Source organism: Salminus brasiliensis, chromosome 5 (genome assembly GCF_030463535.1).
Source record: "Salminus brasiliensis chromosome 5, fSalBra1.hap2, whole genome shotgun sequence".
In the NCBI taxonomy this organism is placed as follows: domain Eukaryota; kingdom Metazoa; phylum Chordata; class Actinopteri; order Characiformes; family Bryconidae; genus Salminus; species Salminus brasiliensis.
The window spans coordinates 15,880,347-15,907,031 of NC_132882.1; the positions used below are offsets into that span (position 1 = coordinate 15,880,347).

Genomic DNA, 26,685 nt, shown 5'->3' on the forward strand with positions numbered 1-26,685 from the left:
CATCTAATTACACACACACAAAAAAAAGCACTGACGAGATCCACAATACACTCACTTGTATCATAAAATGTAAGCACGATTTCAATGAAAAATCATATTGCTCACCCCTACAACAGGGTCCCAATTTTTTTTTTTCTTTGTCTTTGTACTTTGTCAACTCTGTATCGTCTCACAGGCTGACGGCATCATTACACGCCTACAACTGACTACATGCATACATTGATTTCTGTATTATTACACCAAGTTGATGTTGTTTGGCAACCATAACCTACTGTTGGCTACTGTAGCCGACAAACTACGATGCTTGGTTAGAGAATTGCTTTTCTTATTTAGCGTTAAGAATAAATTCAATGAACCCACTGAACACAAATGTATTTTAATCACATTATGTCTTGTTTGCATTGAGACATGCCTAGCAACACCCCTTGTGGTAATACCTTTGTAAGACATGGCTTCCTGGGGGCTAAATATGCTGGAATAGTAGAGCTGCACAAAGTATTAAACGTTTAACAGACTTAAACACTGCAATTTGGCAAACTTAGCACCAGGTCGACCTTGTATGTAACCTACATTTGAGAGTTTTATATTCATAAAAGCCTTTTACATAAAACCAAATCTGTTAATTAAGCTTTGATAAAATATAATTTCTGGTCTATTCAATAAACATTAAAGGTTCAGGCAATGATGAGCAGTTTTTAAAAGTTTACCTGTAGTATCATGTGGTATCAAGCATTATGACACTTGGTAACAAAATTTTTAATGCTGGATACATTTTTAATGCAAGATAAATGGAAAGCTATTCTGGCAATCAGTGCAATAGCATCTGTAAAGAGAAGAAGTCAAGAGCCAAGACTATTCGAACACACAGTCACACACACACAGCTACATGGCTTAAACAGATGAGCAGAGGGAGAGAAGAAAGAGGTGAAGGAGTGGGAGGGGAGATGAAACTGGAAGGGAAAGGAGAAAACGTTCAAGCCATCTTCATCTTTCTCCTCCATCTTTTTTTATTCCCAAGAAATGCTTTCTCCATTATGCTCCCTGATGCGTAACTATAATCTGTGGCCTTCCGGCTTTGACATTTGAAAGAGATACTGCATTTTCAAACTTCAGCACACCCATAACACACACAAACACAGGCATACACCCCAACCCAAACAGACAGATACAGACACACGCCCACACACTGCTCTTTAAGCCTCATCAACATTAGCAAACATACCAGCACAGCCCTCTAGGGAATGTTATGCCCTCATATCCTGTCTGTACTTCAAACATATCGGAAGATGAAGCCAAAAAAAAAAAAAAAAAAAAAAAAGGGGCAGAGTTGTGTGAATGAAAAAACAAGAGATGGCTTAGAGCAGGAGAAGGATTCAAAAAGCAAAGTGTCAACAGTAAGCAACAGATTTAGAGGTTGGAAGGGGGTTGGAGGAATAGAGAAAAAAAAATCATTTGTGGATGACTGACTGACGAGTAGGTGAGACTCAAAGATAGAGATATAGACCTTATCCAGCTCCCTTCTTCTGCTATCAAAGGCTTCTACACCAGCATGCGAAAAAACAAAGAGCCTCAGAGTGCTCTGCTCAAAAGCACCTGTTGCAATTAATCATGAAAACCTCCAGCATTACTGCAGAAGAGGAACAGACATACCTCTTCTTTTTTGGGCAAAACAAGTCCTTAACAGTCCATAACCTGGTAGTCTCCCACAGAGTCACAAACACAGGCAGCAACAGGCAGTAAAATGAGACCAGCAAGACTGAGCAGGCAGCTGCAAGTGTGTGAGACCAGCCTTGTCAACTCAATAACTCCCAAGATTCTTCGAAGCCCAAAGCAGCCAAACGAAAAAACCAAACTCGGACCGAGTTCCTCCCCCCTCTAACGTCAGCACCCGGTCACATGATCACATGAAAAGCAGAAGCGAGCCTTCGTTGCTTTGGCAACAGGCACACGGCTGTGCAGTGATTTCAATAGGTCATCCATCAGAGGCTGCACTGAAAGACTGAGAGCGCGAGACAGAGAAAGAGAGCGAGAGAAGGAAAATGACAGATAAAGCTTGTAACCGAACTGATTGGTCACTGCAGCACTGAGGATTAACTGAGAATTTTGTTTCAGAATGGGTCTCAGAGAGAGAGTGAGAGCGTGAGCATGTGTAAATTAAGTGATTGGTCACTGCAGCGCTATTAACTGAGGACTGCGTTTAAAGAACCGGATCTCTTATTTTACTTTCAGGAGTACTCAAAAGCACACAGCAGCAGGCAAGAGTACAGCGTTTCTGACCACAGGCATTAATGAAAAGAGGAAGGGGTCTGATGACAATAAAAGCTACTTATTAAAAAGTAAAGAAGTGCTTGATATTGATTTGCAGTCATATTGTCCAGCACCACTTCTATACTTCTTCATAGAAACTTCACAGTGCTTATGATGCCATTACTGAAACTGAGGGACTAATTAAAAAGAAAAGACAACAAAAGAATAAGAATTTGAGCATCCATTTGCTTCAGAAACAAGGACAAGTGCTATTACACAGTAAAAGAAGAGATTTTATCTAACGGTACATGTAAATGTCTTCGGGGGAGCACAATTATGCCACACACACACACACACACACACACACACACACACACACACACACACACACACACACACACACACACACACACACACACCAAAAAACATTCCAAAGAGGTCAGTGGTTTGACTTCATTATTCCCACATTTCCTCATCATGCTTCATTTCTCGGTTTTGGCCCTTTCACAAGAATGAGCCTCATTCACAAATATCTTCCTAAGAATATTCTTACATTTGTTCTTGAGAAAAAGCCAACATCAGATTCATGGTAAGTTTAACCCACAGAATTGTTCGCAGCGATGCTCTTCTAATGATTGATCCCACTGTCCTTGTAAAATAATCCCAAAAACCCAAATAAGAAAACACTGGTGAACGTTGGAGTCTTTGCAAAAACTGCACAAGTGGGTTTTAAAAGAAGACATTTCTTCTTAAGAACGGTTGGTGACTGAGGCCCCGTGTTCTGGGTGCTAATAATTACATGCATATGCTGTGGTCACTAGGGCTGAAGAACAACAGGCCTCACAGGAGGTCAGCTCTTTTCTTTGGATTCCATCACAATGGACTGGAGGCACTTCAGGTTCTCAGGGTCACCGTTTCAGGGTTAACTGTCCTTGTGGCCCTCAGAGCGTGGAAAACCTCGCTTCTACACCAGGGGCCTGATTTGAATACCATCTGGTAGTCTGTTGAATAGAAGGGACAAGAGAGCCAGAGAAAGGAGGGGTGCTGATAGAGGAAGGGCAGAAATAAGTTCTATAGGGCAGAGCAGTGACATGGATGGAGGGGGAGTAAACTCAAAGGCCGGGGCCTCAAAGAAATGCAATTGAGATTGATTTTTTTTTTATTCATAAAATTAGAAAAATAATAAAATAAAAGGCAGATCTTTGCTGAAATTGGTCAAAGAACAAACAGGAAAAGGGACTCGAGTGCCTGGGTACAGCACCCAAAACGTGTGGTAGACTTCACTGCGAGGCAGCGAGTGTGAATTATTTACACTTAGAGCATAGTTTAAGGATTAAAATGGATATGCCACCGGGAGCACAGAGAGTTCCCTAACTGGCTCAAATACAAACTGTACGTACTTTATTGAGCAAAGATTAAAAGCTAGGTGCGCCCTCAGAAGCCTTCCATTAGCTCCAAGGGCGGGAAGATGAAGAAGAACAATAACAATTAACAATATGCAACCAAGCATACCGGGTCAATAGATGACCTCTGAAAGAGAGTGGAGGGGAAAAGAAAAGAAAACTATGTATTGTTGTCTGATTTTCAACCAAAATGTCAAGAAGTCCAATATTTCATATTAACTTAGACGATTTGAAGATCCTAAGACGATTAAAAGTGTAAAAAAAACTTGCATAAGCAAGGAGAAAGGAAAATAATAATAATAATTAAAAAAAAAAACAGCAGCTGTTAAATTGGACACCTAACACCCACAGAGAGAGTGCGTGAGTCCTACTACGGTTCTAACAACCAGCACTGGATGGCTGCGGCATCACAAGGGATCAAAATCACAATTTTGCAGGGCCAAAATATAGATAGTTACACCACCGACGACACTGGAAGTGGAAGCATCCAATGGAAGCAGTGTGAGAAGATTACCCAACACTGTTGGTCTGAAGGGACGTGGAGCTGATAAGAGATCCATACTGAGAAAAGGAGGCAGACAGAAAAGAACAATAGATAGAACAGTGTTGAAAACTCATTACTTAATGGGGATTTGGGATTATTTGGACTGTGAGAAGGGAAAACAGAAGGCATTTCAAATCATTTACAACAGAGCGATTCACCTCATTTTTCATGACAACAATGGAGAATCTTTGTTTACTTTGCAGCCAATATAGATTACAACCACAGCCATAATATACAATGAGTACTATACTATTCTTAATTAAAGGAGGATTTTGCCCAAACAACACAAAAAGATGCTAAATGTAAGACACCCCACACCCCAAGAATTTCATATGTCTGCTTGTATAACTTTGTGGAGGGAAACCCAACACCAGAACATCCTTATCCAGAGAAATGGCTAACCTCACAAAGCACCCGTAACTTCCGCTTTACCACCAAGCCATTTCTCTAGGTAAGGATGTTCTGGTGTTGGTTTTCCTGTCACATCTCAAATGGTAAGAGTAGACATATGAATTTTGCACCATGAACCATGGGTGCAGGTCCTCTTCTTTGAAGGTGGTGGACATGTCATATGGTGCTCCACAACATGATCTTTTTGTGTTGTGTTGGGAAGCTAGTTGCTATACATAACGTTAAATAGCCTGTTGGCATGCTGGGTTAGCATAGCTAGCTACTTTATGATCAGTGGTCACAGGAGTAGCCTACTTTAGACTGCATACACTTTGAGCATGATACGAGCATAAACCAAATGCTGTGAAGTGACAGGAAATTTTAACAATCAAGCAAATTAAGATGAGTATAGACAAAAATGTGTTACATGGTTAAGTGACCAGACAGCGAGTCTTAAGACTGCGGCTTAGTTAGCTATACCGCTGCACCCACTTCACTGACGTTTTTGTGCAGCAGATCATCTTCTGTTAACACTGCATTATGCATGTATGTACCACGGACACTGTGCTAATTTATGTTCACAAAAGTACTGCAGTTCACAAAAGTAGTCTGTGTTTCTACATGCAAACTTCAACAACTGTATGTGGTACAAGGTTTTCATTACACTAATGAGGCATAATGAGTGATGCTTCTAGATTTTAGTCTTGTACATTCTGCTGAAATTTACTGTGCTCTGCAAATTCAGAATGCCTTCACCCAGCTGTTCAAGTCTTCACAACCTGGGATTGTAAGCCAGATTCATTCTGAAGGGTCTATCAAGCGGCACACTGGATGAGTCATTCAACATTCAGTCTAGAATATGCCAGCACTTAAAAAAAAAACGTCATGAGTCACTGGAGGTCTTTCCTTCAGTACTGCTTCAGTACACTGAATGAGAGGTGTCAAGGACAGCTGAATTTGCAGCCATGGCTGGGCTCTCAAGATTGAAAGTCAACAAATGAACTGATGGCACCTGAAAAAGCTGTGGAGAAATTTAATCTTGGGGGCAGGGGTGTCCGGCATACATCCGGCAAAATTTCTCTCTCTCTTTTTTAATTTAAGAACAACCTCTTCAGTGGTCAAGGATAATGTCATTTTCAAAGGAACACAGCTTTTATGCTGTCAGTAAGCAACTGTGGGTAATGTGGTGTTTTTTGGGGTTTTTGTTTTTGGGCATGTTGTTATTATTGGTCCTGCCACTCACAGAACATCCACTTTTTTGCTAACCTAGCAGCGAAAGAACACTTCACATTCTAGAAACCACGCCATCCGTTTGTAAACTCTTCTTTTCTTAACATTTCTACTGGCCAAATGTAAAGCTATGTGGTCATAAGCAATGGAAAATAGAAATTTACATTCTTGCACATGCTTATCCAATTAACAGCCCTGTAAAAAAAAAAAAAAAAAGAAGTGCTGTTTTCTTAAGATCTTCATCAAGCTCATTATATATATATATATATATATATATATATATATATACACACATACAAAAAGCTAGACATACTAAAATCATATCCATCAGAAAGTCTGAGGTGAAATACTTGGAACTTTAGAAGAAACAGAACCTTCAAGCAGGTACTCTGATGGATGCATCTGAACGATTCACAAAAAGACTGCGTGCCAGAAGCATAAGGCTTTCCAGCCTGGAAAACGCAGGGGCCAAGGACAGCCTCCTCAATAAGAACAGACAGCATCTGGAATGCTAGGAATGCACTGGGCCTTACATGTATTTGTTGTAGTTTGACTATATTTAATATAGCAAATGCACAAGGCCCCCCCCCCCCAAAAAAAAAGAAAAAAAAAGGTCAGGCATGTTGTAATGTCAAACAGTGTTTAGTTATGAGAGTGCTGCACACACATGGCCTTTAAAACATCAACAGTGACAGAGAATGACAAATGCTGTTGTGCCAACAGGGAAGGTCGAGCCATGCAGGTCGCACCGCAGGCATGCCGTTACCTGCCGAGGAAACCCACATCTGCTCACTTGAATGACGCACAGCATTTAGCAAACAGTGCAAAACTAGCAAAATTTGCCAGGAATGACATAAGCATCCATCAGATTTCTCCAACATCTAAGTTTAGACAGAGCCCCCTGAGGCATGGTCCCTCAGCTGACTTCTACAACTATGTAAGATCCTATGACAGAAATGTTAAGTGATTAAGAAATATTTCCTAAGCTTAAATTTGTGGTTACAGGGCATTAGGCCGAGACCTTAGACTTGTACAGGACGCACCCCTACTGAACAACAGAATGTTAGGCATGAAAGCTGCTACCTGATTAGAAGCTGTTAGTTTTGAGATCTCTGCAGTGCTTTTGACAACAGCACGATCAACACTGATTAACTGGCTTAAAAACACCCATTGTATGAGATGCATGAGATGATATACTTCTCAATGAGTATTTTTATTTTACTATTCACACTATTTTTTAATATTTTGAGTGGGTTAGATGTTTGTGTAACTTAATATATATATATAAGTTACCCAAACATCTAACCTGCTCAAAATAGTCAAAATTACTAAATATATATATACACACACACACACACACACACACACGTATATAAACCACGTGTCAAACTCTGACACTTAATACATGACGTAACACTCTCCCACACTGGTCAGTGCAGGCGCCAACTGTGAGCAGCGGCAGAAAAGGGACAGAGGGACAAGTCAGCTGTAAATACATGATGTCCTGCTTGCAGAATGCAGCAAGACTGAACCAGAATAAATTTGTTGAGGTCCTTATATTTATAGGCACTTTTTGCAGTTCAAAGCTTATTTAATTGTTTTGTCAGCTCAGTTTTCTTCTACTAAAAGCAGATTTTAATCAACAATAAAAATGCATTTTCTTTATATTTTTGCCAGTTACCTTCATTCAAAATCATAAATATCATGAGGGAAAAAATAAACAGAAACCCACTACCCGCTTTCATTTTACAGCCAGTTGTTATTTAGGGGCAACGATATTATGAATTATACTAACAAAGTGCTGCCCTGCCTCCTAATGAGAGCCTTCATTGTAATAAAAAAATCCACATGCTGTATGGACAAGAGCAAGACTACCATTATGACAGACATGAACCACTGACTGTCTGTAATCTGTATTATACAGTTATTGATTGGATCATGCAGTCACGGTCACTCTAGTTTCAGCCGCAAACTCATCTGTTATGTGTGAGCAGAGCTGTTATGTTGTGCGCAGAGACGGCCAGAACCATCTGGATTTTGTCTATTGGTCAGCATTTTAATTGGATATCCATGCAACCATGTATACACACTTCCCTGTAGCCATGATGTCCAACCAACCCAAATCAGGGAAAACTTCAGTGTTTATAAAATTCTACTTTACATAATGAAAACAGTACAGTTTAGAAATTCGTGTGTTTGTGGAAATAAATAAATGACTTAATGAATAAAATCTAATAAAAATCACTGCAAATAAAAAGCATTGTGTATTCAACTGAAACCATATTATCCCTGGCTAAGTAGGCTAAGGAGTGCTGGAATCCTGACAAAGCTGTCATCAGGCTACACCCTGGCACGTCCATTAGGTGGTTATTTAGGGCTATTTTAATCCAGCCCTGAATATTGCGTGAGGACAGCGGATTCTCAAGCCCTATATGGAATGATGGCGCTCAGGGTGCAGCACAGCAATTTATTCATAGCTAAAAACTCTCCGCTATCATCATCACTCCATTGATAACACTGTGGTGTGTATGTTGAGGAAGAGAGCATCTAGACCCATGAGGAAACGTGAATCCCTCACACACAACTTAGTGACGAGTGTGTGAGTGGTCAGGGTCGGAGTGTATCTCAGAGCATGGGAATCTTCCCCTCCCTCATTCAAGAACCAGTGAGTCATGGGAAAGAGAACAGGCACTACAGCTAGAGTTCTGCTCCAGAGTCATAGGGCAGGTCACATATCACCACAAAATGGAAAATAAGTGGGTCTAATGGAGCATGCCACATTCTCCACTTAAAGTACACTTTGCAAAGTGTTATATACTTTGCACGCCATCACATAGCCAAAGGACATGGCGGAGGGTTACAAACACTGCTTGATGGACATGTTTAATGAAAAGAAAGTACATTGTACAGAGTGTAGTGTGGGAAGAAGCTAGGACAAACACTCATGTTAAGGGGGAGCAAACAAAGTCCAAACAAACAAACACAAACATAAACCCACACTCAGTACTCACAGACAGAGCTGGCAGGACTTCCTCAATCTTCCCCACTGTTCAGAGAGAAATGCCCCAAACCAGCCGATCTGCAGTAAAAAAAAACAAAACAACAACAGCCTGTTAGTCTGGCCTCTAACATTCTGGTTTATTTTAAATCTTGGGCCATACCGCATTACATTACATTTACATTTATGGCATTTAGCAGACGCTCTTATCCAGAGCGACTTACAAAGTGCTTTGCTATTTACCCAAGAAAAAACCTCAGCTAGTTAGAATAGACTAATAATTCAAAAGATACCTCTAAGCTTAGACATTACTAAACACAATACAATAAGGTGACCATAGTACTCTATTCGTCCAAGTACTCTCGGAAGAGGTGGGTCTTCAGTCTGCGTTTGAAGACAGCGAGCGACTCGGCCGTTCGGACACCCAGGGGAAGCTGGTTCCACCACTTTGGTGCCAGGACAGAAAAAAGCCTGGACGCTTGTCTTCCGTGGATTTTGAGGGATGGCGGGTCGAGCCAAGCCGTACTTGAAGCTCAAGGGGTTCTTGGTGCGAATCGGCTTTTGACCATTGCCATCAGATACGGAGGGGCTGGTCCGTTCTTGGCTTTGTAGGCCAGCGTCAGGGTTTTGAATCTGATGCGGGCAGCTACAGGAAGCCAGTGGAGAGAACGCAGCACTGAAACATCTATGGCAGATAGCATGAACTTTTCACAAGCTCAAACTATAGGCTCATTTTAACACATTAATGAAGTTAATTTTACACCATTTTCACAAATATTTTATTTCTCAATTAAAATAAATATCCTTAAACAACTTGTGCTTCAAAGAGTTCTTTGAGCGATGCTACAGAAGAACCATTTTGTAGCAGAGATGTGTGAGTGTGAAGAACCTAAAAAAGGGTCTAAAAAAACCTCCACTTGATACAAAAGTTCTTCACAATTGCACATCTCTACTACATTAAAATCAACATTAAAAAATATCAAAAAGCAAATGTGGAAATGGTCAATGGTCATTCAAGGGTTTAAAGGTACTTCTGCTGCCACTGCCAGCAGGCCAGTTAGTCAAACATGAGGACTACCAAACTTATGAGGCATATCTTTGCTGAACATAAATAATAGAACAACAAACTACATTGGCTTTAATTTGGTATTTTAATATACAGGAATTCCTGTCTTTAGCAGCTCAATCCCAAATCTCTCTCTCTCTCTCTCTCTCTCACACACACACACACACACACACACAATCTTTTTATATGGCAACATCTGAAATAGGTAGTGCTATCTGCATGTAGATGTTGTAGTTTTATGACTTCTGGTGTTTACTATAAAGGGAGTAAGGAGGTATTTGAGATTCAGCCATAAACATGTATGCACAGAGCTGGGCAATATGGCAATATTTTATCGTAGCGTGATACATTTTGTTATCGTGACAACATCTATAGTATAGCATTTTTACCATATCGCCCAGCTCTATGCAGGAGTTGTGGCGTCTGCGTTTTTCATTTTCATTCTGTTTTCGTGTGGACAGAAGGCCAAAACAGACAAAACCCTAGTTATGGAGATAAGTGTAGCCGGGAGCTCAATTCCTTCCATATCTGCAGAGATTAGTGTTTTCTGTCTTCTAAAGCTCAATGTTCAACTAATGAAGGCCTTGCTAATCAGCCGAGGAGTCAATCAGGTGTGTTTAAAGGAGTCAGAATGCTAAGAAGAAACATTAAGTCATTTGTTGTAAAGTACAATCATTGCCATAGCACCACACCACATCTTGTGTGCAAGAACATGTACTACTTGATTCTTACAGCCATTTTTATTTAGTAGCAAATTTGTCTTTTGTCATTTGTTTTTTGCTCTCCAACCTGAACACAACGTAAGAACCACTTCACCTTTACACATGACAGACAGTCACACACTGAACCTGGTGACAATTTAAAACATACGTACACACAGACAGCCTATTAATAGGGTGGCCATAAAGTTAACTCTTCAGTTTGAGGTACAGCACAAGGGTTTTACTGTATGTTGTAAAACTATTGTAGCAGCAAAGATAAACCTTGCCTTCTATGCAGTGTTTAAAAATAGCTTGGTAGAACGCTGCATATCCAAAAGAACATTAGTAGTTTTACCTACATCATCTGGCAGTCCTGTGCACCTAGTTTATACATGTAGTTCATGTACCCTAAAATATTCATACACTATGGCAATCAGACTTTTCTTCCCCCCCCCTCTTTCATGAACTACTGTACAGCCACACCTCATTTTCAGAACTGAAGTATACAACGCCCCACTCCTGCATGTAATGGTGAAACAGAAAAGCAGATAAATAAACAATGATCAACTTCTAATGACCAAAAAAAGAAATCATCTGAAATCATTTGGGATAAGAGGCTGTACATAAGAGCACAGACTGCCAGAACACAGCATTAACACCTTACTGAATGCCAGCGCAGCTCCCCCTGAACAAAGTTCTCAGTGGTGGAAGCAGAACTAGCTGTGATTGCCAAGAATGTCCTGGCAAAACCCAGGTAACATATTAAATAGAGCTCATCTATTCCAATTAATGTTGACATGCTCTTGAAACAGCCCCGTTTCATTTAGGGATAACGGCAGCAGCTCCTGGCAAGATTTCTGCAAAACAGCAAGGCAGGTTAAAAAGGAGCACTGGGCCTTAAACTAACACTTTAAATTATGCACTGTATACACAGAGCTCGGTGACATCAAACCTAACATTAACGAGCACAGAAGCTACCCGGTCATCTCAAAAGGCTTAAGCCCTTTTGGACAGGATTAGTTTTACACAGGGTTCATTCAATTTCACCACATGACGTCTGCAAAGTTAATGACTGATTCGCAAAGGATAAGAAATCAGAGGATAAATGGCGGAGAAAAGAGTGGCTCCTCGATTTACGCATTAATGTCACAGCAGAGTAGAGGAGTAAACTTGCGTGGCTCCTCTCAGAAGTCCTTTAAAATTTTGGAAACAGTTTTTCACATTTGAAAATGCCAAATGCTGCACTTACTTTCACCTTGCCACATCTACACACACATACGTCAACACAAAGTCTCACTCGAAAGCCTCCATACATGAGAAAACCCATAAAACCCATGCCTAACCTTTTCCATATGCTGTGACGAGATAATTACTAACATGGCAATGCACAGGCTCTGAGTGGTCTGGTGGACCAAGGCCACTACGCCACTATGATCAGAGGACCACTGGTTCAAACCCCAGGTCATGCTGCTTGCCATCAGCAGCCCGACAACTGGCCATGCTCACGCAGGAGTGGGTAGATTGCACTTCCTTTTACTGTGATGGTCAGCACAGGCGTCTGTTAGCTGTTGTATCGGAGCTGGTATACTGACTTCTAATAGGGTTAGACTTCTAATAACCACAAGATTACACACTCAGCTCTATTTCAGGCTCTCTTAGCTGGTGCTCGGAGATTTTAAATGTGGTCAATTCCAAAAATCAAAAGTACAGTCTACCTTAAATGACAACGCACAAAACTTTACAGAAGTGCTGCACAATGCAGTATTACCAAGTCCTCGAAGCTTGGCGACAATTTGATCAAAATGCCCATCCCTGCCATTAACTATTACACATACAGCCTGAAAGCACTCATCAACCACCTACAATTTAAAGACAGAGCGTGAGACAACAGCAGCATGTCTTTGTCGCGCTGGACACCTGTCACGGCAATGTGGGCGTCTGCTCAAGCGCACAGTATACAGTAGGTAGTCGTGGAGCTGCTAGCAGGTGTACGTGTGTATTGGGGGGGCTAGGTGTGTGGGGGGGTTGCACGCCTACATTTACTTGAGTTTTTTTTTTTTTTTCAGTTCCCTTCCTCGCGGCAGAGCCAACAGTCACGATTCTCAGCCCACTCACGCAGAAAAACTTCCTGTCTCATTTCAGATAGAGAGCTTAATGTGTTTGCTGTAGCTGCACTGTTCTCTCCGTGGAGGCAAACCGCATGCAGCGTTCACACCTCACCATGAAGACTGGCTGGTCACGAATCTGAAACAATGAACAGCCGGATGATTCATCTTGGAACAGTGGTTACGTTCTGCCAAAAGATCTGAGTGGGTGATATCTGTTACAACTCCAGACAACTACAGAGAGACATATTAAATACTACTTGTTAACTTCTGCTTTAGTTTTAGACCATCTTGAGTGCTTGAAGCACTGATACCAAATTCTCTTCATGCCCACACACACAATTTAAATCTCTTTCAATTAAAAACCAAAGGAGGACTACTTCAAGCTGAATTCCAAAACATGAATCAATCTTTTATTACACACTTCATGTCAGCACTTTGCATGACCGTGAACAGAGCTTTCATAAGTTTGCCAGTTTTTGACATTTGCCTTAAATGAAAAACCCTTTGTAATCAAAGAGCATTGTATTAATGTGCCGTTATCTATTGCCAAACACATTTTATAGTATAAAACCAGAAGTTGCTATTTAAAGCTGACTTGTTTTAATCTCGTCTGATACCCTAGTTAAATGCAGGCTTTACGTAGGCCAAGGCCGACCAAAGTGTGGCTCAAGAGGAAGTTTCTTTTAGCCCACCATTAAGACACCGCAACCCTAAACCTACACCAAATATACAAAAATCTTTTTTCCTCTGTACAACTTATTTTAAAAACTTTAAAAAGCAACAAAATACACCGATCTGTGAAAAAAACTGACTTATGACTGGGTGAACTGACTGTTCACTTGGTGTCTAATACAGCTCACCTGTCAGGAGGTGATGTTTGGAAGCAGGACAAATGGGCAAACTTTATCAGGGTTCATACACTTTAACCAATTAAAAAATAAATAAATAAATAAAATAAAAAAAGACTCCCATGACTTTTCCAGTACCAAAACAGTAAACATTTTCCCGTAATTTGATAATGGAAATGTTTAGTCCACGCTAGTAGCTGAAAGTTAACAACATAATGCACGTTCATGATACTATGGCCAAAACTGTGCATGGTCATATAAAACGGGCATCAATTAGTCATATGAAAAATTAAGCTACTGTAAAGGTTTGTGTTTTATATCAAACATAATTTTTTTTTTTTACCATAACTTAAGTACTTTTTGTTGTTTTTGTTATTTCAGTACAGTACTATTCAGTACTGGATTTTAGCATCTTTATTTTCCATGACTTTCCAGGTTGTGTGAATGTGCAATACTCACACTGCAGGAAAAACAACGCCATGTAAAGCAAACTTAATCATGCACTTTATGCTACATCTTGTTTGATACAAAAGGAAAATATGCACTGTTCTTGTTTTAAATAACTGCCAAATATAATTTAAGTCTAACCTCATTATTAATATAGAGCATTATTAATATCATGAAGTTTTTTTAACCATAGGAGAAATCTGGTGAAAATTCCTGTATATCTCAATGTCAGTCTTTTCCAAAATCGCACAGCCCTAACTGTTTTTTATGCCATCCATGGAGTTGCAACTCCTCGCAACGTAACAGGATTTGACCTGTCTGCCAGATACCACACAAGACCTCTAAAGGTGTTGTGGAGTTCATGAGTCGCTGGGTCAGGGCCATTTTGGCAGGACGATGTCTTTTTGACACTAAACCCGCCACAAATACTGCATTCTTGCCTCTCCAATCCACAAGCTGTAAGCCAACTCTTTGTTCACGGTCACTGTCATTTTTGTGGAGCTACAAGAGAGGGTCTCAGAATTGCATCTGCTTAGACATTAATTCTCAAAGCTGTCATTTCCTATATGCTGGTTTATAATTTGTTTATGGTGTCCATTCAATTTCTACTTTACATCCCAAGCACAATACATTTTAATGTCTTGACAACAAATAGAGCTTCAGGAGATTTTGAACACAAACATATGAATTGTACAATACCCAGATTACCTATTGAAAGCTTAAGTGGCTGGCTAGAGGTAAACAAGCTGGTAGGACTAATCAATATATAGTCAAGCTGCACAAAGGTATTGATACCGACTACCAAATATTTGGTTTCATGACATCTCCAAGCCATGAGGGGTGAAACCCACAGGGCAGATGCCTGCCAGCTGTCTACTGCCTCAATGACACTAGTAGGATAATTGCCACGGCCTGACTGACACACATGTTCCTTAGGGAATGAGCATGGGCCTCTAGGTAGTTAAGGTCATTGGTTTGGACGATATCATTGTGCATCTACAGTTCTAGCAGATTACCAGACGAAGAATTAATCATAATGGGTCATGTGTTACAAAAATAACTGCTACACTGACGACAAATTCTAGACTGGGGATTGGGGATAAACATTTCAGTCATATGGAACAAAATATAAATCTGTCAAAAGGTCAACGAAACAACGAAAAAAAGAACAAACGTGCGATTCACAATAAGTGGTTCCACATTTTATTTTCTTTATGAAAGAGTCTTCCATCAAAAAAGCCCCCTTTTTTATGTTTCTTTCTGCTTCCCTGGAGTTAACCAGATATCAGATCATTACCTCTTACAGATGCTCCGATGCTTCAGCAGATGCTTCAGCAGTACAACTCACACAGAGATCTCTATGACCTCACCCATTTCTCTTTTAGGCCAAATTTGACTCCTCAAACCCTTCCTTAACCGTCTAGAAAATGTAAATAATTGATGTCCAAAATCGCTCAAAGAAGATTTAAGAAGATACAACTGTTCAGGAAACTGTTTCCTCATGATGTAATGTAAGAAATCACATTTCAAAAGGAGCTGGGGAGGTCAAGTATGACAAAAAAAAAAAATTAATAAAAAATTACCGTAATAGAAGCGTCATCAGAAGAAACCCTCCACATTTTGTATTAAATACTGGCCAGGATTCCCAAATGTTTGCTTATGCCCTTTTTCTCTTTTATTTTGACACAGTAAAAGATGCAAATAAAGCATTCCTGCACAAAATATAGAAGAAATGCATAATCTATAACTTTAAGCCTGTGCGAAATCAGGTCATCCTTTACTCACTTAGCCATTTACAGTAACATACTGACCAGGCGTATGTATAAAAGTAAAAAAGTAAAAAGACTTATCACTGCATATTTAACAGTTTACAATCAGGCTATTTCAGCAATACATCTTGCAGTGTTCCTGCAGTACTCCTCAGCACAACATTCACTTCAGTGAATGAGTGCCAATCATCACCCACATAAACAACAGTAAGTCATATCAGACGCATAATGTTGCATGAGGAAAAAACAACTGGTTATGTAAAAGGGACAGGTGTGAGAAATTCTTTTTTTTTTTTTTGCGACAATGCCACTGAATTTATTAGACTCTCAATATAATCTCCACCATGGCAACAATTAAAAAAAAATAAAGAAATAAATAAAACAAAGTAAATGCACAGTGACAAGAAGTTCCAGACCTGGAAGACGAGGCCTCTTTCCGGTCTACTAAGATGAGAAACTAACCATGAGAGCCTGATGATGACTGTGCTGTCATTATCCCCACATGCCTTTACTGGCTCAGCTTTAGCAGTGATAGAAATTGACAGAAAGACCAGCAAGCTTACTTTGTGTGCCAGCTCTCTCATGGCAGATAGTGTGTGTTAGTGCAGTCGTTGCCAAAATACAGGAAGAAAACAAGTGGGGAGATCTGGCACAGGAACATACAATTGTGTGTGCTATTAGGTTTGCATCACTGTCACTAATTTCCATCTGCTCTAGATTACCAGGGGTTTGTGAAGGGAGGGCTTGGAAGGAGCTCCTTCAATCCATCCGCTAAAAAAACAACTCACCTGCAAAACACCATCTTTATTAGATTTCAGATCTATTGCTTGGTTTAATTTCTCAAGAATTCTTAAGAAGTGTCTGTATAAACCTTGGATGTCACCAATGGTAGGCTACCCTTCACACTGCAGATAAAAGTGGCCCAAATCCAATCTTTTTCAGGAATGTGACGCAGATCATATGTGGAACTGAAATCAGATACATATCTGATACACAGTAAAGTGACTTTGTAGGAACATTTTTCTATCGCATTTAGGGTTTGAAGGAACTATTTAAAGGAACAGCCGAACGTGGCCACAGTAGGACGCGGCTACGGTATCAAAAGAAAATCTTCACTGAGAAGTCCAGCTGTCAGCCACTGGAACTCTTTGATAGCTCCTGCAAAGCTTCAAGAAGCTTTGCTCTTTTGCACATGCGTGTCAGTTTAGGAGCTTGAACTGTGCCCCTCTACCTGCTGTGTGAATGGAGACACAGCGATCGAACATCCAGGCTCTTCACTTCACATCACAGACTGTTCTCCGACAGTGCTGAGACACTGGCCTGCTCCCACTTACAGCCCACGGCTGGAATTCATCTCAAATTTCGACACATTTTAAGGGTTGAGATACAGACAACATTCGAAGTGGTCTGACCTGAAATGGTTCTTTGTAGAGAAGTGTATCAACCTTCTTTACAGCACTGATGGCAGGAGGCAGGGTTCACAATATCTACCTAACCCAAATAATATTCAAAATGACCAGTGAGCCTGTAGGAGTTGTCAGAGTTATACAGGTAAGTTTAATCTTGGTAAATTAGACCTAAAATTTAAAAACAAATTGTGCTTTATAACACCTTATATGTACCTCTCTGTAATTAATCAATTTCTTTAAAAAAATGTAAAAAAAAAAAAAAAACTTAAATACCAGTAGATTCTCAAAGAAAACACCACAATCTCCTACAGCAGGATAAACGATCCTAAACACACCTCAAAATCCACAACTCAGGAGGTGCAAGCTGAAGGTTGCCATGGCTCTCACAGTCCCGAACATAAGCAGAACAGAAAAGATCATCGCATGCAAGACTACCGATGAATCCTACAGAACTAGCAGCCTTTACAAGGAAGAACGGCCACAAATCCCACAAACAAGAACTTAAAAACTCTAAGCTGGCTATAAAAAAAAAAGCTGAGATACTTGCCTAAGAGTGTTGCCAAATACTGCAAGCACCTTGCAGGGTGCCCAAACTTTTGCTGTGGACCCTTTTCCTTTCTTCTGTTATTCTGGAACTGTAAAAGACAGTGATAAAAAGGTGATCTTCCTCAAAATATTAAACAACTTCATGCTAGAGGTGGCCGTTTTGTCTGCGATCACGTCTATCGTGATACAGTATTTTTTCCATATCGCCCAGCCCTACTTTGTAGTTACTTTTTGGGGGTCAGCTCATATTTTGCTCACTTAGCTATTCACTAGAACAGATACTTTGACCAGGGATGCTCAAACCTTTTCCATGCACCTGTGGCTCCATGGTTTGCAGGAGCGATGGGCATAACTTGCCAAGTGCCTGACAAGAAAGACTAGAGGACTAAAACCGTTATACAATCCCCAACAGCGGCTCGCTCAATTAGTTCAAGCCTCCTAAGCTGTTTAATGCCTCAAAACGCACAGCTTAGGGCCCTTGGTTGATGAAGTGATCGGACCCCACCATAATCATCCATGAACAGCTCAACTAATTGGACATGTATATCAGTACAGCAGTCCTCAGTAAGGATGATGGCCTATTGAACGTCTGCTTGAGTATTAGAAATGTCCATCAGGCGCATATTCAACAGGATCCTGAGACACTGGGGACTGGAGACCTGCAGTGAATCGGGCTCGGCTAGTTGAAGTTAATTAGCTAAGACACTAAAAACACGACCTGTTGAGGTGTTTTCCCGAACTTAAACCGTCTCACGGTTCACGTTGACTGAAGCAGCCTGAAGTGATTTAGCTAGCTAGATATCTATCTGCAGACGCCGGGGCTGATCCGACCTAAACGTTAGCTCGGCTGACTGCTCAACATCTGCAGGTTGGAGACTTCCGATTACAGATTAGCCGACTAGCTAATTAATCGCGTCCCGCACTGTTAAAGCCTAAACACCGCCAGGAGATGCGCATTAAGATGCAGCATGTCAGCTCTGTCGTTGGGTGTTTGTTTCATCTAGCTAATCCAACCACCTAACCTCCACCGTAGGGCAACAAGCTGCACGGAAGACACCAACATGTTACGAGTTAGCAGTCAGCTAACGCGCCGTCAGCTCCGGGGATGCACAGCGAAGAGCAGCAGAAGTTTGAGCCGTGCTCAGCAGACTCGCGCCTAGTGTAGACAGAAACTCACCGCGGCGGAGACCTTCACAGGGGTGGAGGACCTGGCAGGATATGGACGCTTTTTTTCCTCGACAGGAGAAAGAGCGAGGAAGGATGAATAAAAAAGATCTAAAAGCGAAATTAAACAGAAAGCCTGCTCCTCTTTCGCTCTCTCCTGCCGCCGGGCACCAGAATGGCTTGTTGACGTCATTTGCTCGACCATATACGCCCTCACGTAGAGCAGTGTGGCCTAGTCTGAGAGGAGGGACGACTCTGTCCTATAGACAGTTTCTACTAGTTTATATTCACAATTTTCCTTTAATTCAATTATTCCAGCACTGTTTTCTTTAAATAGACAGTTTAGTAGTTTAAATGCCCATTTCCCTGCATATATACACATACACACACACACACACAGGTCCCATGTAGATCAGTGTGGCCCAGTCCAAGATAAGGGACAATTTTAGCCCCATTATTTGTTATTTTCCCTGAATAAAATGTATTAATTCAGCACTGTTTCATTAGTACGGACAGTTTAGTAGTTTAGAGTTTAGTAAATGTCCTATTTTCCCTGCATATGCTTCATTATTTCAGCACCGTTTCGTTCATATGTACAATTCAGCACCTCAATTGTCCTATTTTCTTAATTATATAGTAAATTATGGCTTTGTTGTTTAACATATAAATAGGGATGTACAAGACTAATGTTGCTAACAAGCAATGGACGTTTATGTCGCCATACCCAAATCACCCAAATCTTTTTAGATGGTATAGAGAGGTGTTACTTGTCTTTCCGACACAAAACTAAGGAATTCAACTTGAGAAACAGTTGTGTAAATTAGATTTATGATGGCCCTATTTCCCTTTATCTCACATAAATGTCCCTCCTTCAGTCCTAATGCTACTTTCTAATGTTTGTGTTTGGATCAGAACAGTTTTGGACAAAATTGAGATCTGCTCTTGTTTTTACAGTTTTAATGGTCCATTATGTTGTTTTGTGAAACACAACAGCCCAGCTTCTGTGGATCTGTGGTTTTAGTCAGCTGTCTGTTTGGGGAATTGTGAAGGTCTTAGTTTCACTGGCTGATTGACACATGGCTTTCAGATAGTAACAGTTTAACTATTTAAAATCATATGTTATATTAAACTCATACACATATATAATGCATATAATGAAGGCTGGGGTCAGAAGTTGTACTCAGGGAAGGGGAATGATGAATAGAAAAGTGTGGTGCGTTGAGAAAAAAAGTAACTCATGCTTTTACTGACATCTAGTGGAAGAGTAACGCTGGTGCTGATTTAATATTAACAGCGTTGTGTTTCTGCTGTTACTCAAGAAACCCTTCCTTCCCCCAAAAAAAGGAAGACGATGGTGTGGGCGATTAAAATGATCAACATGATCATTTGTTTTTATGTTGATCTTTTTATGTTGGTTCTTCTGTTCAGGTTTTTAAGGCTGCCATAATGAGATTTGTGTTATACATAAATAAAAAAAAATATATCAATTATTAAATTTGTTAATAAAAAAAAAAAAATAATGTCTATATTTGTAGTTAGGTCTATATAATATAGACGTCTATAAAATTGTGCATATTAAATATATAGTTTCAGTTACACTCAGGGTCAGTTTCTTGGACAGGGTTTAAGCCTAGTTCTAGACTACACAGCATTCTGAAAGGATTTTTTTTTAAGAAAAGAAAAATACCGTCTACGACTATGGGCTTACTCGCTATCCGGGGAACCGTTTGTCAGGGTCATCTGTAATATTGCGTAAAATATTTCTAACATAAATAATAATCAACGAATTAATTAAATAATAATTTGACTTTGCGTAGATCCCAATGGCAAGGACTGTTAATTAGTGTTAAGTTTTATTCTTTTTAAACTGCCCCTGCTTCAAACAAATTTACCCATGTGATTTATAGACCAGCCCAGCAGATGGCAGTGTTTCTCTGCTGCATTATTTTCTACATTTAACATTGAACACCACTGTGAAATCACTCTCTGATAGGGTCTGCAGGCACTACTAAACATTTTATTTGTCTGAAATTACATGTAAGACATTCAAATCTTGGATAGGTGAATTCCTAACAAATTTCATAATTTCATAATTTCAAAAACATTATTATGTAAAGTTTGAAAAAAGGAAATATAACGATATAATTAATACTGTGCTTTGGTGTGAAATGCTCTGGAGTGGAAATTTGAACTTCACAGCAGTGGTGATAGGAATCAGATATCCTAAGAGGTTAATACCCCCTAAAAGCTCCCTCACATTCAGCTATTGTTACTACATCACATAATTATGAATAAAACCTAATAGTTTTGGCCATACATGTATTTTTCAAATGCCATATACAGTGAATGAGTACATGCTTTGATTAGTGTAGTATGGTAAAATAGTATATATATATATATAGTATATGTAACACTGTATTACCACTATCAACATTACATGCAAGACATTACATTACTTTCAACAACACTTTCAACATCACCACAAAGAGTAGTTTATGTGGCCAGTTGACTACAGCTGGGTAAGGGGGCAATTGTTTAACTTTTCTTTTTTTTTAATGAACTATTTATTTCCCTCACTGGAGGACTTTCACATTTTTATTTTTATTTGTTATTTTTCCAATAGCATTTCAATATGTGCCCAGATACAAGAGGTAATACAGGCTACATTTAGATCAGGTCATAAGAGGGGGGGGGGGTGTTAATTCAGGGGTGAAAGGAGTCGAGGATGAGGGGAACTATTATTAATCATGTTCATATTTACAAATTTCCTTATTCCTTATTGTGTTTACCATTGTACCATTGATTGTGTGTATGTGTGTGTGAATGTATGCAGTAGTATGGATTGGCTCTGGGTGAACCATTTCCTAAAGTATTATACACTCAGACATACGTGTACTTCATTCATCACCTAAATAAACTGTTCAGATGGAATCGTGTGTATAGTTTATTCAGTGGCTTTAAATAAGCTGCCACAAGCATGTGAACATTTTTCAGTGAGTTCTGAATTGCTGTATTTTGAGAAACCACAAAGCACACTAAGCCAGAAGAGTGTCTGATAGTTAACACATAACATCATTTTGTGTGTTTATTTTTTCTTCAGATTTGAGCAGTTAAAAATATGATGCAGTCTATGGTTTTGTATGGTTTATGGTTCAGTTTTGTAAGATCATTATTTTGCACCAGCACATGCAACTTCACAGTATAATTTCATATTTTCCATCATTACTGTAGCATTTACATTAATGCTAAATATTTAAAATAATAAAAAAAACAGATTAATTTCAGCTTTAATGAACTAAATGAGATTTTCACTTGGTCAGTATTTATGTTTTAATATTTATGTATTAAGTCGACTGTCTCTTGAAACGGTCTGAGAGATTTCATAAAATGATGTAATGATGTTGAGAAGCTTCAGGCTGGCTAACTGCCAAATTAGAAGTTAATTATTGCACCTGTGCCTGTATTTAAGGGCTTGCCTTGATACAATGTGAAACCCCAGGCAACTTAGCCAGGACCTCCACAGGTCCACAAACAACTAAAGTGCCACGAGAAACTGTAAAAACAATTGTATGCAAATGTGAAAACTTTGGCACGACTCAAACAGAACCTTATATTGTTCTGAAAGGAAACAGAAATGAAGTTCTAGGGCTGAATGAATTTTGGGCTGAGAGGCTTAAATAAAACCAAAGGCAACAAGAAAGGACCTGGTAAGGAAGCTGGAGGTAACCAGGTACCAACGTGTCTACACACACCACTATGAGAGAGTTATATCAGCATAGCCTGGCATAAAAAAGCCAGAAAGAAGTTTCACATTATCAGGACAAAGACCTAGTCTTTTGGAGCAGTGCCCTCTGGTCAGATGAAACAAGAATGTAAATTTTGGGACGAGGCATTCAATCCAAAGAACACCATTCTAGCTGTGAAGCGTGAAGGGGTGGCACCACCTTGTCACAGAGCTGCTTTGCTGAGAAAAGTGTCTGGTGCAGAGAGTGGATGACATCATGAAGGATGACTGTTTAAAAAGACTGTAGAGACCTGAAGGAATGAGCTGGAAGTTTCACAAATGGGTCTTTCTGCAGGACAATGATTCTAAGCCAATGTTTCACAAATCAAAAGAAATGCTGGATGAGTACACCTGAGCCTAACAGTCAGTCAGTGCTCATAGAGTGACTTTATCAAACATTCAAATAGTTCTGAGGAGGATGGCATTTTATTTAATTTTTTCATTGTAAAAAAAAAAAAAAAGATCTAAACCAGTCATGCGGACTGCAGCTGTATACTGGTTTTAGGTATTAAAAAAAGGGCAACTGTATTCAAAAAATGTATTTTCAAAAAACTTATTTTTCAGACAGTAAGACAAGACAATCAGTCAATTAATGGAAAATATAATCAGCAGATTAATCCACAATGAAGATAATCATTAGCTGGAAAAATTGGTTCAATAGTGCTCCACCTCATGTGCAGCTTTCTTATTTGCTTATTTTCAAAAAGGAGACATTTCATTTAGTAAATATTTTATTAAACCAAAAACCTATTTTCATTCCTTTAAGGGTATAATAATATGTGTATAATAATAATAATAATAATAATAATAATAAATAAGAATAAGAAGAAGAAAAAGAAAAAAAAAACAACCAAAAATACAGTAAAATTCTTTTACAGTAAAAAAAAACTTAGCATCACAGTTATCAGACAGTTATCATGCAGTGAAATATCATTGCCACCCTATTCTTAGCTTCTATTTTTGAATGTATGTTTGAATGTATAGTCTAGTTTGAATCTATACTGTTGTGTGTACAATTTTGGTCTCAGCTGTGATAAGAGCTCTGTGAAATATATTTTCAGACCATAAAAAATGTAAGAAAAAAAAATGAGGTAAAATCTCCAAATGTGAAAAAGTGTATGGTTACGCTCCTATGCTGCGAGAAAGGCATGTGAAGGGGTGCTGACTTTAGACTGGGGGATGGTATTTGTTTTTGTATTTATCAAATGATCTAATCTATTCATAAATATTTACGTAGATGTACAAAGGTGCACACACACATGCACACACACACAGGCCCACATGCATTAACACTAGGGTTAATGTGTTATGGAAGCTCACACACACTGCCTGCTGCACTGTGCTGCACCTCTCTCTGCCTGGCTGCCAGTCTTGAGGCTGATGCCAGCCACTGATAGCTGGCAGACTGTCAGTAATTTGTGTTAATTGTGGGAAGTTTCCGTGGCTGGCGCTCAGTCAGCTGGCATGGCTGTGCCTGTGTGTGTGTGTATGCGCGCATGTGACCCAGCAGCTCATTCAGCCATTCCCGGCTACACAGCATACTCAACACGCTCAGCTGTCTGTCAGTAGAGCTTATCCAGGATCAGCCTCCGCTATCCTATCCGAAGGCGATGGAAGAAGACATAAATAACAGATAGCGCACTTCTGATTAGAGAATATTACTGACAGCTGGAACTCCCACTTCAACCGCACACCTACTGTCCAAACTTTAACTAGCAGGGAAAAACAACTGTGCTTAGGTCATTAATTAAAGTGCAAAAGAAAGTTTTTGAATTTTCAGGCAAAGCTAGTTTGTAATGGTGGGCCAGTTATTCTAAAACAGTCCTGAGTTCAGATGTTTGCATGTTTTCACAGTTTGTGTCGTCCTGTGTCAGTGTAGATGCTTTAGTGACCCTACAGAAAGGCACTGAAGGCCAGGGTTCCTCTATTCTAGTCCTGGGAGGCTATTGCTCGGACACATCTAGTAAACCCATAAATTGGTCGCAGGGTGAGTCGGTGGCTGGATTTACTTCTTTATTGTTTGATGATTTTAATGATGTGTATCAAGTGTGAAATAATAATGAAAATAATAATTGCAATGCTTTAATAATGCAATATTTTTTAAATAATAATCATGTTTCCGTTGTACATATAATTAAAACACAGCATATAAACATAATAGGTGTGCATATTTAAGAATAGTAAAACCAAATATTTATAAATACTTAAAAAAGGTAAAATACATTATTACCAAAACATTATTTTTACAATATTTGGAGCAACTCTTATTGCACAGGTTGTCTATTACATTATTGAGTCTATTATCTGTCATCATCAAGGTCTCACATCTCAATTAGCTAATCTGGCCAGAGGTATATCACCAATTGTACTTAGGAACGGTCAGTTTCATTAAATAGCCAAGCTTTTTAAATGTTTGCACTTTTTAAACTTAAAAATTAAAGTTGTTTTCAGCTTACGGTTCTACAGTGCAGGCTATCATTTAGGAATGGCAGTTCAGGTAAACTGTGCAGGTCAGAATGAGATCTGGAAAATCAGGAAATCTCCCTTAGAGAACTACTTGTATGCTGGTAAGACAGACAAATCAAAACCCCTATATGACTGTCAAGAACCTAAATGTAAGTTTAGTTGAGTCAAGAGAGTGGTGCACCTTTCAACTGTGCATCATTGCTTGCACAAGCATAATCTTCATGGATGAGTTATAGGAATCCTTACCCATGAGCTTGTAATACTCGATGTGTATCTAGAGAATACTCAAAGTATCTAGAGAAGCATCTAGAGAAACCAGATGAGTTTTGGGAACAAGTGCTGTAGACTGATAAAGTCAAAATTGAACTTTTATGTCTATGTCTGCAACGCCACAAATGGACAGATTTCAAAACGTATTTCTTCAGAGGATCTGAAACCAGCATCAGTAAGTCTGAATTATTTTTAGTAGCATTCTGATAAAAATAAAGTCCTCAGATTCTTGATAAACTAAGAGAAAGTTAAGAACGCATCTACATTTCTAAAACCAATGCTCTACTTGCATAACTTCCTCAGTCGCAAATGTAACATATGGGAAAGATCAACAGCCTTTTTGGAGACAGTTTATTAAATGATCAAAGAGAAAATGTGTATGTTTATGTCTATTCCTGATGTAAAATGTCCAAGTTTCCTATTATTACAAAAGAGCCTTCTTTTAATGCCTCACACATAAATCACTCAAATCAAGGTGATTCTTACTTCAGCGTATTTCCACATCTACCACCACAATGAATCAACCTTTTACCGTCGGATGTTAATCATTTTTAACTTGCCACGACTGACTAATTAAGCTAATTAAACTAATTAAGACTAATAATGAAGAGATGAGAATGACATGGTCGTTTAAACTAGGCACAGAGCAGAACCGTCATCACCCACCAACTGAATTATGCCCGAATAGCCCCCAAAACAAAGGAATTTATTTAGAGCGAGGATTTTCATTCAGCTGCTGAGAAAAGTGGATCAGAAAAGGAATAATTACTCACACTGGGGAGGAGGTTCCAAAACTTCTCCCTGAACAATAGAAGTGGAGAATATGAGGGGGAATGAATTCTAGAGGAATTAAACCCTGTTTTAATTATTGGAATTGTATTTTTGGTGCATGTAATTGCTAATTACATCAACAGCGTTACCATAAAATTGTTATCTTGAAAAAAAAAAGATTTGCTTGTGCTTCTTAACCAGACAGCATTTTCCCTTTTTTCCCCCTCCTTTTTAATGAATTAATTAGGCGATCACTGTAATTACTGTTTATATTGTTGTTAATGAGCCCAAAGGCAAGCGAGCAGCACTCATCCAAATTACACTCACTAGGCATGGAGCCAAGGAAAGGTCCAAACCGGGTGGTGGGCGGGGGGGAGAGGGGCTGACTACTGCAAGTGTGTGCCTTACAGTACAAGCATTAAGTTGCAGAAACTGCCAACTCATTCGCAAACATACCCAATTAATTCACAATTCTATATTTTATACAGGAATATATATATATATACATTCATGTATAAAATATA

General features: G+C 39.3%; 1 protein-coding gene across 2 annotated transcripts in view; it reads right to left on the bottom strand.

Moving 5' to 3' along the window:
- Nucleotides 1-19,044, bottom strand: part of ncalda (neurocalcin delta a) — a 39,544-nt gene extending 20,500 nt beyond the window's left edge. The window contains exons 1-2 of one of the 2 annotated variants that reach the window (XM_072679599.1): nucleotides 18,884-19,044; nucleotides 8,826-8,893 (exon numbers count right to left, since the gene is read on the bottom strand). The gene's annotated coding sequence lies outside the window, so the exon portion shown is untranslated. Of the gene's footprint in view, nucleotides 1-1,650; nucleotides 1,878-8,825; nucleotides 8,894-18,883 lie in introns of those variants that run through there. The other variant, XM_072679600.1, reaches the window with a different exon arrangement.
- Nucleotides 19,045-26,685: the final 7,641 nt, after the last annotated feature.